The sequence below is a fragment of the Apis laboriosa genome, unplaced genomic scaffold (genome assembly GCF_014066325.1).
Source record: "Apis laboriosa isolate Shangri-la unplaced genomic scaffold, ASM1406632v1 scaffold14_cov150, whole genome shotgun sequence".
NCBI classification, from domain to species: domain Eukaryota; kingdom Metazoa; phylum Arthropoda; class Insecta; order Hymenoptera; family Apidae; genus Apis; species Apis laboriosa.
In genome coordinates this window covers 239,944-254,350 of record NW_025221798.1, presented here as the reverse complement: position 1 = coordinate 254,350, position 14,407 = coordinate 239,944, and the positions used below count along the sequence as shown (strand labels likewise).

General features: G+C 36.8%; 1 protein-coding gene across 10 annotated transcripts in view; it reads left to right on the top strand.

The window, feature by feature from the left end:
- The window catches only part of LOC122710612 (potassium voltage-gated channel protein Shaker), a 185,277-nt gene that overhangs the window by 105,297 nt on the left and 65,573 nt on the right, over window positions 1-14,407 (top strand). The window contains exon 1 of one of the 10 annotated variants that reach the window (XR_006345961.1): window positions 11,268-13,320. The exons of the other annotated variants lie outside the window; for them this stretch is intronic. The gene's annotated coding sequence lies outside the window, so the exon portion shown is untranslated. Of the gene's footprint in view, window positions 1-11,267; window positions 13,321-14,407 lie in introns of those variants that run through there. 10 annotated transcript variants of the gene reach the window in all.

Here is a 14,407-nt window from a genome sequence, read left to right as displayed (position 1 = left end):
AAAAAAAAAAAGACGAGATCGAAAACAAACGAGAAAGAAAAGAAAGAGAGAAGGAAAAAATTGGAGGGAGAATTCTCGATGGAGGGCCAGGATCAAGAGTAGCTCTCGGCGGGGAATGGCTGGTGGTCTCTTATGGAAGGAACGGCGGAGAGAGGGATGTATTGATTGCGTGCGGTTAGTGCGACGAAGAGCGGATCCAACCTCGTGTTGGACTGCCCGGGAGTGGGGAGAGACAAGGAAAGGTTACAAGGCGGCAGAGCGAGAGAGCGAGAGAGCGAGAAAGAGAGAGAGAGAGAGGGATTGAAAGCGCGAACAGCGTAGAGGGGGCGTCTCGTACAGGTGCGAGAGGGAGGGGGAAGAGAAGACTTGAATTATAGCGGAAGAAACACGCATGGGGACAAGGGGCGGAAGAGGAGGGGGATGAGATAAAAAGGAGGAGAGGGGAGGGGAGGCAATGTAGAGGGGGATTGCCAGGAGGGATTTGCATAAAGCGAAAGAAAGGAAATAAAGAAAGAGGAGCAGAGCGGAAGAAGAGCGTTAGCCAGGTCACGTAGAAAGAGAAAATGGAGAGGTGGGAGGGGAGGGAGGGGGTGGATTGCGCGCGACTGATAAAACATTGGAAACGTAACTGGGAAGACGGTACAAGTTGCGGTGTGTGTGAATAGGGGTTTGAGAGAATAAGGGTAAACGCCTCGAAGGGGAACGAGGATAATTGTAGCTACAGGGAAGAAAAACAGAGAGAGAGAGAGAAAGAGAGAGAGAAAAGGGAGACAGGGATGGTAATCGAATTTCACGGGATACGATAAATTGTAAAAACTTGTTATTTATTTATTTATGTCGGAGATGATATTCGATTGATATTGATATTTTTTTATTTATTTATTTATTTATTTATATAAGGATACGCAATTATATGTTTCTATAATTAATAAAAATTAACACATTTAATTGTACCCATCAATTCGTTTTAATAATTTTAATGCCAAGTTATAAAGCATTGAAATGTTAATTATTAAAATTAAATAAAATAGAATGAAATAAATCTATCTCTAATTACGTTGACAGAAATCTGACATGTTAAAAATTCTTTTTTTTACTAATAAGTAAGAAAGAAATTGCATTTACATTCTTTTACAAAACGATTTTATTATTCCTTCTCTAATGTCAATAATTTTACTAATCTAATTTCAGAAATATTTGCATAATCCTAATAGATCCTAATTACCAAATAAACTTAAAACGGTTACACTCTCCCCACTTCGCTTTATCTTTCTATTCATCTCACACTGGGACGAAATTCCAACGCGAGTTTCGACTCCTCCCTTGCAAATTGTCCGGGTTTTAATCTCTTGAAATGCAAACCACCATTATAATACATAACGTTTTATAACTTAATATATAAAATTGGATCAAAAAGAATCGCAATTATAACAAAAACAGTACAATTTTTAGTAAAATTTAAATCCACATCAAAACATTAGCATCCGTGTTAAAAAAAAAAAAAATGAATGAAAGAAAGAGAGAATATAATAAATATAAGAGAGAAGTGGACGAAGATTACGCAGGTGGCGTAATCTCGCCATTCAGTTCCTTCCTCCGAACAAGGAACGAGGGAGAAAGAGGGAGAAAGAGAAAGTGAGATCAATGCCGTTACACCGCAATGCTGCCACATGCTATTCCACTTCCTTCCTTCCGGCCGACGAGAAGTTTCGCGGAGAGGGTATAGGGTTCGTCTACGCGAAACGTGGTACGTCGTGCCGCGATCTAGGTCGGCGCACGATGGGTGTCATGGAAGTCACGAAGGAGGAACGGACGAATTCCAATGACCGAGCAACGATCGAACCATCCCCGCGATCAATAGGGCGCCGACATTGATTTCCACCCGTTTACCAGCTGCACCGCTCTTTTCTTCTTTTCTTCTTTTCTTCTTTTCTTCTTCCTCCTCCTCCTCCTCCTCCTCCTCCTTTTTTTTTCTCTTATTCGATGAATGAACCTCGAACGCGGTGGGGAAACTCGTTATACAGGGGGAAGGGTGGAGGAGGGGCTGGGAAACGTTTGCCGGGGATTAATTAAGCGTCACCGATCGTTAGGCCGAGTTCGAAGTTGTTTTTGTTACGCTATCGATTGGAAAATGCCTCGCTCGTCGGATAGAGGCTTTCCGGAAATGCTTCAGGGACACTCCGTTTCTATTTTCGCCCAGAAGTGTTTCTAGTTGATTCATATTTCTCGGATCTTCAAATAAAAATTTTGATTCAATGATATTGATACAAATTCGAGATTTAAATTTAAGTCGAAAAAATGTAGATTTAAGCGAATTTTTATCCGTATAAATTTAAAATCGCAAGCCGGTTTTAAAAATATTTACAACGTGTTTTAAGAGAAATTGTGAAAAGTAAGCAACTCGATGATAATTTTTGCATGTATATTTATTATTTTTTTTTTTGCAATTAAGTACGATGTGTTTCGGAATATTTTTTTTTTTAATTATCTTAATTCTTTTTTATGTAATTTTTTAATATATAAATATTGGTTATCAAAAATTTTTCTTACCATTTAATATTTATTTTATATTTTACATATTCTCTCTTACGAACGTAATTCTCACTGATAATATTATTTCTAAAATAAATTCTCGAGGAAATTGTCGATTAATTCGTATCTATGAGGAATTTTTATAAAAATACATAAAGATGCAAACGAAGTATACAGTAATCTAAATGAAGAATAGCAACGCGAAATTCTTTGAAACTTCAAGAAATTCTTCAAAAAATTGGTTAAGGTTAGAGATATGAAAATTTTACAATACACTTCAAATGGTGTATCTCTCGATTCTTACTCGCTTCTTTTCTAAATAAAATGGCTCACAAGCTGAAAAGATGGATCTAACATTTGATTGAATATGTGCTAATGATATGGAATAAATATCTTAGTAGAATATCTTATTGTTCAATATTCTATTGGCATAGTTCTGTAAAGATAAAAAAAAATCTCTTTCAAAATATTTATCTCTTTAAAAATATTCTCATTTTAAAAATGAGATTTTATTAAAGTATTTTAAAAAATAAAATCCTTTCAAGTATCTGTCTAAGTATTTTAAGTAAAAATAAGTACTTATAAATACTTTAATGGTCTACTATTATTTTAAAGGCATCTTAAAGAATGGGCCCTATCTAAAAGTATCTTAAAAAGTGAATCTTCTTAAAGTATCTGCCTAAAGACACGTTAATAAAGATAAGTATCTTTCTAGGGTGCTTTACTAAAAATAAGATATCTTAACAAGTGACTATTTTTTAACGTATCCACTTTAAATAGTAACCTATGATATCTTCTTTAAGATTCTTAAAATCTTAAAAGATTATTTTAAATTATATCTAGTTCAAAAAATAATTATTTTAAAATACTTGAACTACATCTAAAATAATACTTATCTTATCTGAATCTATATTTGCAATGTGTCATCGTTGTGTATCAATGTGGACAGAAATGTTGCATCGTGATGCATCATTGTCTATCAAAATATGATTCAAAGGTACACAACTGTCAAATTTTTGTCGATACATCAAAAGAGATGACACGATACCCTATCAACTAAACTAATTCAAACGTAAATATATTGCGCTTGCTATATCCAACATACAATAAATTAACATCCATATCATTAAGACGTATTCCTTTATTTTGATATAAATAAACAATAATAATAAAATCATTCAAGAAATATAAGCCTATCTAAACATATCATAATACACATATCGTCTCCTATGGAATACTAATTCCTGTATAAACACAAATTGTTGCCTGATACATCCATGTACTAATCAACACACACTTCCGTCGTGACACCAAAAGGTCAATACGTGTATTGCAACAGTGTCTCAGCAGTGTGTAGGCCGCTTAACGCTTGCTCGCTTGCCTCTCTCTTCTTCGCCTATTTGCATCCTTGTTCGTACGCTTTGCATCGTCCGATTCGTATCGTTGACTCCGCGTCTCTGAAAATGTAACGAACCACGAAAATACACACGGAGGAATGCAAAAATAGGATCAGGATCAATGAATTGTTCGATCCGAATTCCCAAGCGAAGCTCACTTACGAGAAAATCGTCAGGTATTAATACCTGCTCGGCCACTTTTAACCTATCGTGTTGGTGGGGAAATATGTACGTAGATGGCGTGGCAGGTAGTACGAGGCAGAGTTTAGAGTGGTGCACACGTGTGAGCCTCTCATTCATAATCCGACATGAATATTTAGCGCCGATACCTCTTACTCGTTAACACGAACTGCGAAGTATCGTGCCGTTGCAAACATCACTTGGCCTACGTGGCCTAACATTACCTGGTCGTCACTATATCGCACTCCATCTTGTAAATCGATGCAAGCGTAGAGACCGTGCAAGGCGGGAAAAAACCGAGGACCGTTGCGACGAACCGGTAAAATGTAAAGTAATGAAATATAAATATAAAGAAGAGAAATCGTATATTTTCACTATATGTTTGATCTTGTGTTGCATAAAACATCTGAATGATCAAATAATAAGCGTAATAAATATTGGATATAATTATAATGATAGAGTATATATATTCGTCACGTGATTAATTTCATTTACTAATGAAAGACGAAGAGGATTCGAGAATATTTGAAAAAATTTAAGTGCTATTGTATTATTTGTTAGTTGAATGACATCATTTAGGTTTAATTTCATTTTATTTGAATCTAATGGGATGATTCTTGGGCATACATTTAGAATAAATAATCAAGTACAATAAATAAGTTTTATATGGGGATCAACTAGTACAAGAACTCTGTAGAGATTCCCTTAAGACCATATATTATATTTTGTTACAATTCAAAGATATTTAGAGATAAAAAATTTGAAAGAATAAGGAAAATGGTCAATTTTAGTTAAATAATAAATTAAATTTCAACTTTATTATTATATAAGATCTGAAAATAATCATTCAACTTTTATTAAAATAATTTGATAATAGATTTATGTTGAGACTGTATCATTTCTACGAGAAGATGTTTGAGGATTTGGTATACTTTTGCTTAGTGAGAATAAAAAACAATAAACGTCAATGAAATAGAAAAGAGCATTTAGGTGTTCACAAATAATTTTTCAAATTAAAATTTATTATTTAATTTTAATTATAAAAAATACTTCACCAAAGCTTTATTTAATTCTTTATTACATTCTTTATTAATTCTTTATCGACTGTTATTTCTTGTTCTCAAACTGATCAAACTATTGAATCCTTTGCAAAATTTCGTTTAACCAATTTCAAGAAATGAAAATAAAAATAACTCTGCATCTATTATTGAAGTAAAAAATGTTTCGTGAACAAATACTTCAGATACTTTATAATTCCCCACAATTATTATAAAAATTAATAAAACCATCGAATCATCAAACTTTTTCAACAACAAACTTTCAAATCGTCTTGTCTCTTGTTTCTTTCATTTCTTCGCTTCTCCCGCTCCCACTTCCTTTTATTTGTGAGAAATAACAGTCTCGCGGCAAGTCGCAGATGAACTCTTTGATTGCCGACCCGCTTCGTGACTCTTTGAGGCGCGTGTTGTTCGCGCGACTACTTGGAAGTCAAAGGACAAAAGACCGATTGCGGACTACGTAATTTCAACGCAATCGATGGTCCGGATTGACGAGCGAAAAGGAATCGAAAAAAGGAAACGATTGCAAACTGAGACATCTTATGAACCACTTTTTTATTAATCAGCATTATACGTTTTATGAAAAATTATATAAATCTATATTTTTTTTATTACTTATATAATCGTAGGATTTATTCTTTTCACAAGATTCGTAAGATATACGTATGAGAATTTTATTTTTTTAAATTAATATTTTGGTAAATAATCTCATGTAAATTATGATTCATGATTTTTTTTATTGTGTTATCATGTATGTATGATTCGAGTTGTTTTTTTAAAAAACTATTGTTATGTAGTATATTGATAATATAAAATTATTTTTTAAAATCAATTTAATTTGTTTTTTGCAAAAATACTTATATAATAGATATATTGATATTTCTTAATATTATAAATGTGATCTTGATCCCCAAATGCTTTCTATGATTTTTAAAAGAAATTATTTATTTACAAAATTATATAAGCAATACAATAATTTTATTTTTTAAAGCTAGAATTACTAATCTAATAATAATTAAATATACAAAGATGAATAAGATTGCATTACATATTATGATATTACGAATAAATATGCTATATAATTATATTTCTATTTGAATATCAATGCTTACATTTCTCTATTATATTATATTATAAGAAAAACTATTTTTCGATTATTCGATTTCGACTTATGATTAAAATTATAAATATTAATTTCGAGACAAGAAACTTTGCTAATCCATACAATTAGTTTCTCGATAGCAGAACTAATATAATGTTTCTATCCATGATAATAGTACAACTTTATTGTATTTCATCATAGTAATGAACGAAAATATCGAACAGAATGTTATACATTCTTAATTTGCTTTTTCGAGTAGATCTCTTAATATCTTTCAAAATCTGTGACTTAAATTAGTGTGATTTAAATTAGCGGATACGTGTTACAGAACACAATATTTCTTCTCTATATTCGTTTCATTTCTTTTTATAATTTCTTTCGTCATTGTTAAACGAAAACGAAAAGTTTTAGTCAACGATTCGAATCTAGGTTAAGAGATCGGAATTTTAATCCTCTTTTCAAGCAGGACATCTGGAACAACTTCTTACAACACACCAGTGTTTCTCAATCCAAAGGTTGCGACCTCCTAGAAGGTCGAAAAATAGTTTCTAGGTGTTGTAGTTTTATTTGTGATTATTCGTAAAAAAACGTTTTTATTTTAAATCAATCCATCTTTGTGAAGATACAGGAAATTATAGTTAGATAACAAAAGTTTATAGAATGCACATGATATGCAAAATATAGTATTCATATATATTCGTGATATTTAAAATAAATATTTAGATTTATTTATTTATTCTCTATTTAAATTTCTTGTTTTTTGTTATAATCGATAAAAATTTAAATTTGCATAAATATCTGTAGAAAGGCGGAAAAATATCAAAGATTTATCGTGATCATAGGTAAATATTAAATATTCCATATTTGCTTCGACAAGTTTTTAATATCTCACTAATATTTTCATTGGACGAAATATTATATTTAACTTGTTAACTACTGAATATATAATTCTATTTTATATATATATATATATATATATGCGTAATTAAAATCCAAAAGATGACGAAAATATTTGATGAACACTATAGCTAAATGTATCTGTTTAAAATAGAATTAAATTATAATGAAACGACAAATGGATTCTTAAAAAGTTAGTAATTTAGTATTCAAATTTTAGAAATATTCGCGAATATTTCATCGATCATATCGTGTGCAATTTTTATCAAACGAATTTTCTTTCCATAGATATTAAATTCTAACATATCCTATTACACGTACAAATATTTATTACTTTTCACTCGATCGATTTCAATTCAAATAACGAAAAAAAAATATATATATATATACATATATATATATATACATAAAAAAAAAAAAACAAAAAACAAAAATCGCAATTAATAATTCAAAAACGAATATTCCTTATCGCATATATAATTATCAAAAGAAGGAAAAATCGCTGTTTATTCGGCACTTATAAAAAAAAAAAAGATCTCGAGAAAAAAGGAAACAATTCTCGATTCTCTCCAAACAACCAATTCTTCATCCTCGAAATTTCCAAAAAATTCCCTAAAGGGAAAAACATACATACATACATACACACACGCAAACATCTTAACCGCGTCGCGACTATTATCGATCAAAACGACTGGCAAAGTCCTCCCTCCAGAGGAAGAGCGATCGGGCAGGAGGAAAAGGATCGGGGCGCAAGATTAAGTGGTGCAATGGGAAAAAAGTCAGACAGCGGGAAAGGAGAGAAAGGGAACACGGTGGCGGACTAAGCCGACGGTATGTGCGCGCGCGCGCGCGCGCGGAGAGGGGGGGGACAAATGGCGCATGGTCGGCGAGAGGATACGAGGACGTTGCTGCGTTCTTGGTTTCGGTCGAAACTCTCGTGTCTGGGGGCGCACGTATGGCCCGCGGCCGATTTATCGTCGTCGTACAGGCGGTTCGAGTTTTTGCCCGAGCGTAGACCGTCTCTCGTGCGCGACCAACGGTCTGCCTTATCCGCAGAGGGGGGAGAGGAGGAGGACCGTGAACTGGGGCTGTGGGCCGAGGTGGGGTCGCGAGGATGCTCGAGGGGGTGGGTACACCTCGTTGCCCGGCATGATTACGCAATAGCCATTGATCTCCTCGTGCCGATAGTCGAAACCTCGTGCTCCCCACGATGCCGGATTAAGTCGTGGATGTCTCTCCCTACGGGGACAATCTGATCGAGAGGCATGGCCGATTTCACGATTTCGTGCCTCGTTTAAGGGCTAATATTATGGGATTATGGTATCTGTGGTTATTTATTGTTATTCTTTTTGTATGGTGTTATTCTTATGTAATTTTTAGATGGATGGACTTTTGAAATATGTAAAGAAGTTTTGAATGATATCCTTCTTCTGTGTAATTTTTGATTCTTTCAAATAGAATTTCATCTTTGATTTTTGAATGTACGTTTAATAAGAAATGCGATTACCGAGGGAATTTTTGTTGCAATTTTTGGATAAGAATACAAAATCATACAAAATCAATGGAAAGAGAAAATTAAAATTATTGAGAGAACTTTTGAATGGTATTCCTCTTATGTAATTTTCAGATAGAATTGATTTTTAGATGGGTACTTTTAATATATGTTCAAGAAAAAGGCAACTATGAGTAATTATTGAGAAGATTTTTGCATTTTTGTTATGTCAGTCATTCTTTTGTGCAATTCTCAAATAGAATTGATTTTGACATAATAATCAATCTGACTATATTATGATAATATAGTTGAATTAAAGATAAAAATCTTCAATAAAAAGAAATATAGTGATAGCAGAAATTATTGCATTTGCATATTTAGTTTTTTGAAAGATTAAATTGGAAAATTTTCAAAAATTATTCTTATGTAGACATTGTCATTATTTTTGGAAAATATCTTCTTATTAAATCGTTATATATTGATATTTTGAAGCTTCATACATATATCAATATATTAATAAGCACTTCTCGTCTTAAAGTAAATCAGATACATTAAAGATTTTGTAAGAAAATAGGATGTTGTTATAATGCATAATTATAACTATTTTGAAGATTAATAAATTTTATCTTTTTATTCTGGAGAATCAAGTAGAATAATTTTTTAATATTCCTCTTATGTAATTCTCAAACAGATACATAATGAATTGCGGAAACTATTACAATATTCGTTTAAAAGGAAATAGGAAAATTATAGAATATTTCTCTTATGTAATTTTAAGGAAGAGCATAGTGAATAATCTTATCATCAGAAATGATTATCAGAACTTATTGAAGGAATTATTGCACTTGTATTTTTAGTCTTTCTTTGAAGGGTTAAATAGGAAAATTGCCAAGTATTTCTCTTATACAACTTTTAGACAGATATTTCAAGATTTGAATAAGAATTTCTCGTTCTATTTCAGATGCGTTGAAGATATTAGTTGAATCTTCACAAATAATGTAATGTAAAACCATTCAGATTTTCGGAATTTAGTATAATACTTTTAGTATGTTAATTTAAAACTAAGTGCAACAAATATGAATAGTGTTTTTAATTGTATTACTATAATGAATTCTATGAATTATACTTAAATATCGAATCCTTTTCAGAATTTGAAATTCAACATAACAATTGTAAAATTACTGGTAATATTGATAAAGTTTTTGAAAGAAAAATAAATATTTTTGTCATTGATATATAAAAAATTAATAACAATTAATTAATTATTTTAATTGTAATTAATTTTAATTCTGATTATCAATGAGAAAAACGTATTAAATTATTTAAATTAAAACGATCTTTGATTAATATGATTCTTAACAAAGTTACACAAATCATTCATTAATAAGAAAACAGGAAATAATAGGATAAATCACATGGAAAACAACTATTTCTCCAATTTTTCTTTCCCCTAAGTTAATCCAGGTACATCAAAGATATATTCAACAGCAGAACAAAACACAGTGATCAATCGCACCCTAGTTGTTCCTCGACCGTGGCGGCTTATCGTGTAATCCGATCGGAATAGCTTGGCAGTGATAGGTACCTCGTCGCAGGTGCATATCGTGTATCGATATATTTATTCTCCGTTCTATGAAATAAGGCGCAGAAAATAAAAGACGAAAAAACACACAGAAGGAACGAGAAACGTACGAAAAATAGAAAAATGCATAATTGGCATTGGAACAAAGTCTCGCCTCGAAAACGCGCAAAGCTCGATTATATGGCGCGAGTGGTATGTTACGCCGCAACTACGCGTATGAGAACAAGAGAGTGACGAGACGAAGGGAAATAGAGGGTGGCACGAAAGAGAACGCGTGCGATGAACGGTCGTGAAGCGATATAGGCGAAACGGAGAAAATCTCGCGGAGCGAGACGGCGCGGCAGCTGGAGACGAAGGGAAGAAGGAGAGAGATACGCGAACAGCCTGTCAGATGGGTGAGAAAGAGAGAGAGAAACGCTGGCTGGTGATCGTGGTGGGGAGCGTGACGATTGGGACGAACAAGTGAGGTGGGAGAGAGAGAGAGAGAGAGAGAGAGAGGGTGGGAGGGAGGGAGAGGCGCAGGTGAAAAAGTGAGAGTCGTTGAGCGAGAGTGGGAAAGGGATATTTGTGGAAGAGCGCAGGTTTGTAAGCAGTTGGTGGGGAGAAGGAAGAGAAGGGGAAACCGCGCATAACGGAAAGAGAGAGAAAGAGAGAGAGAGAGAGAAGAAAAAAGAAACGGCGGTCGACGTAAAAGTAGGCATAACGGATGCGGCTGTGGCGCCTAGAGCGAACTTTTCTTACGACACCGCCTTCCATTCGCGATATATTTCTTCTCAGCTCTACCAACACCACTGGTAGCACCACCGTTGCCACCACCGTGTCACGGTAGCGAGGTCCACCTCCAATTTCCACCATGTATCCTCCACCGGCATCCTCTCCACACGGAGCAACAGAGAGAATCGGATTGGAGAAGAGGGAGAAGGAGCGAGAGATGGATAGAGGGGAAGGGTGAAGGGAGGGGGAGGGGCAAGAGAGGGAGGAAAAGAGCGAGCAAGCGTGCGGAAGGTGAAGCGTCAGCTTTCTCAGACGAGTTCTCGTCGGCGTAGCGCAAAGGTGGAACGGAAAACTACTCTGTTCGGTCGGCCTGTGGTCCTCGTGGTCGGGTGTGAGGCGCGCGTGCGAGCGAGGTCGAGAGCGAAAGGGAGCAGGCGCGAACGGAGGACACGGGCGCACACATACATGCATACGGAGCTGTACGTGTGTCGTGATCCAAAACGGCGAGCGAGAAAGAAAACAGGAAGGAGGCACGAAGGAAGGAAGGAAGGAAGGAAGGAAAGGAGCGTGAGGAAAGATCGCAGTGTGTCAGTGTACTGAACAGTGCGTTCAGATGATAGGTGCCTCCCGGTGGAGGCGCTCCAGTCGGCCGGCCACGATCAACCGTTTGATCGAGATTTTCCGCGCTGGTGCGTCGACGAGACGCGGCGTGTCGCGGCCTACGTTCCCATCTTTCCGTAACTCGTCGTCGTTGTCGTCGTCGTGACCGTCGTGGTCGTCCCCGTGACCGAAGGCGTTGTCGTCCTTGACGACTCGATTCTCGTCCGGCTGGCCGTGTAGTTACGCGTCGAAACGGATCCTCGATGGCTCGTGCGCCGTGGCTGCCACCGTGCTCGGCCCGCCTCTCAACTCTCGTACCTTCGTTCGTCGTCGTTGATTTCGTTCCGCTCGTCGACCGACACCGTCAGTGATCGCGAGTGTGAACGATGCGCCAAAGTGACGGAACGTACCGCGTCAGTTAACAGTTCCTGTACGTCGTCTTTGCTGCGCCACATTTCTTTCTCTTTCTTTTCGTAACCCTCCTCCCCGCCGACAATGAGAATCCGCTGCTCTTCTTTTCCTCGGATCGAGATGCGAACTGGTGCGCACCGATAAAGAGAACGCATGTAGGGGAAAGGGAGGATCGAGCGAAAAGGGTGCGTAAGGTGCGAGCGTGCGAGTGCGCTGGTGAAAGAAGGGTGACAGATATTAATAGAGCGAGTGGACGAACGTTAAAGGCAGAGGAACGAACGGGGTGCGAATGAAGATGTAAACGGAAAGGAGATTGGAGAGGCGAGGAGAGAAAGAGAGAGAGTGAGAGAAAGAGAGAGAGAGAGAGAGAGAGAGAGAGAGAAAAGAAAGCGTGGTACAAGGAAGAGAAGAAGAAAGAGAGCGCATTGCGATCGTGTGGAAGGGAGAAGAGCAGAAAGACGTTAACACAGATTTCACGAAGGGGTTGATAATAAGAGGAAATAGAAGGAGGAAGGAAGGAAGAAGAAGAGAAAAAGAGAAAGGAAAGAGAAAGCGAGCAGCCATTTTGATAGGTGGCTGTGTGTTGTGCGCTGCTGCCGCTACTGACTGCGCTGCTGGTGCTGCCTCTTAGCGTCGCTGATCATCGGTGTTCGCGTCCACAGTGATCGTTTTTGGTAGTGCTCGTGCTTGGTTCCTCGTGGTGGTCTCGGTCTCGTGTCGGTGTCCGTTCGTATTGGTGCGAAAGAGAGGAGACAAAGTCGGGATAGAACGAGAGCGAGTGAGCGAGAGAGAGCGAGAGAAAGAGCGAAACAGAGAGAAAATCGAACGAGAGAGAGAGAGAGATAAAGAGAACAGGGTGTGCGAGGGACAAGAGGGTTGGTGGGGGTGGAAAATAAAGGAAGAAAGGGTGAGAAGTAGGGAGGAAAAGGCAAGGGAGAGAACTCGAGAGGAGCGAAGATCTGCCTTGGTTCTACTCAACGACGTGTACTACGGGGTTGGGTTTTGGAGAGAGTCGGTGTGGTAGTGGTGTGCGGAGAAGGAGAACGAAGAGGAGGAGGAGGAGAAGCAGGAGCAAGAGGAGAAGGTGAAGGAGAAGGAGGAGAACGAAGGAGAGTAGGAGAACGCAGTGGAGAGGAGTGGAGAGGAAGCATCGTCGGGTGCGTGTTGTGCGGGGGTGCACCGCTCTCCGGGGGCATGGGGCTCGGGAGGGGGATCCGCCCCCTCTCGTAACCGCCGCGAAGCGCCAAGATTTCCCGCACCGAGTTCATCGAGAAATGGGGGCTGACCCCTGTCCTCAAACCGAGGCAGGACCTACGCCCCCACCGGAATGGTGCGGAGGAACACGGCGACACGAGGTACGACTTACTAAGCCATCCACGTCTCTCGTTCTCTCTATCTTTTCGATCGGTCAATCCGAATTAAGAAGTTATCTTTTTTTTGCATGTGGACCTGAGTTCGTTTCCAAAGAAACCACCTTTACATATATGATTCTTTGTACTACTACTTACTTGTTACTATTATATTATTGTTGTCGTTATTTATCGTTACCAGGCAAATATTGTGGATACATGTGTTACTTTTTTCACCCTGACAATAGCGTAGTGGAGTTAGACTGACACGGTTTTTTAAATGTTGTACGTGATTCCTTTCAGTTATTACGCTCGCGTAGCCACTTAGCGATAGCTCGTTAGTCCGCAGTTGCTATTTTAGACACTACCGATCGCTCCAACGTAGTTTGCGAATGCTTAGACTAGGTTTCTTTAGACCTTGTTCCACGTTTCTCTTTTAAATACGATATTCGCACATCTGCTGCGTACAATCGCGATTCCGCGGATCCAAGAATAGGAACGCGTGGTCGCGAAAGAGAATCGAAGAGAGGCGAATATTTTGTCCAAAGATATCTTTTGTACCATATTTAATCGGTGTAAGCTCGTAACTTGGGACTGGATGCGAGCTTATCTATACAGGATACGAAATTTCATTCTTATTTTACGTTGTTGATAACATGAGCAATAATAGTTAGAGAAAAAAGAAAAGGGATCGAGAGTTTGAAAAATATTTAAGTGTTACATTACGTATTTATGCATTATTAAGTTTGAACTCTAGAATGATCTTATCTATCAAGGAATTCGAATTTTCTTGGAAAAACGATTAATGAAATAGAAATTGAAAATCTTAGTATTTGAAGAAATTTAAATATCAATGTTTCGATGTCACGTTAAAATAAATAACTCGATTACTGGATAATAAAATTATTTTTTAAAAATTAGAAAAAGAGATTAATAAAACCAATATATTTTTTCAGATAAAATTCAAATTTTTTTACCTGCATAAATTATTGCAATAATTCTTTTATCAAAATATAAAAATTGACTATTCGGTGTATTTATTGCGGTGTAATTTGTATATTTTTATTATAAAAAGTTATATTCAATATGATAT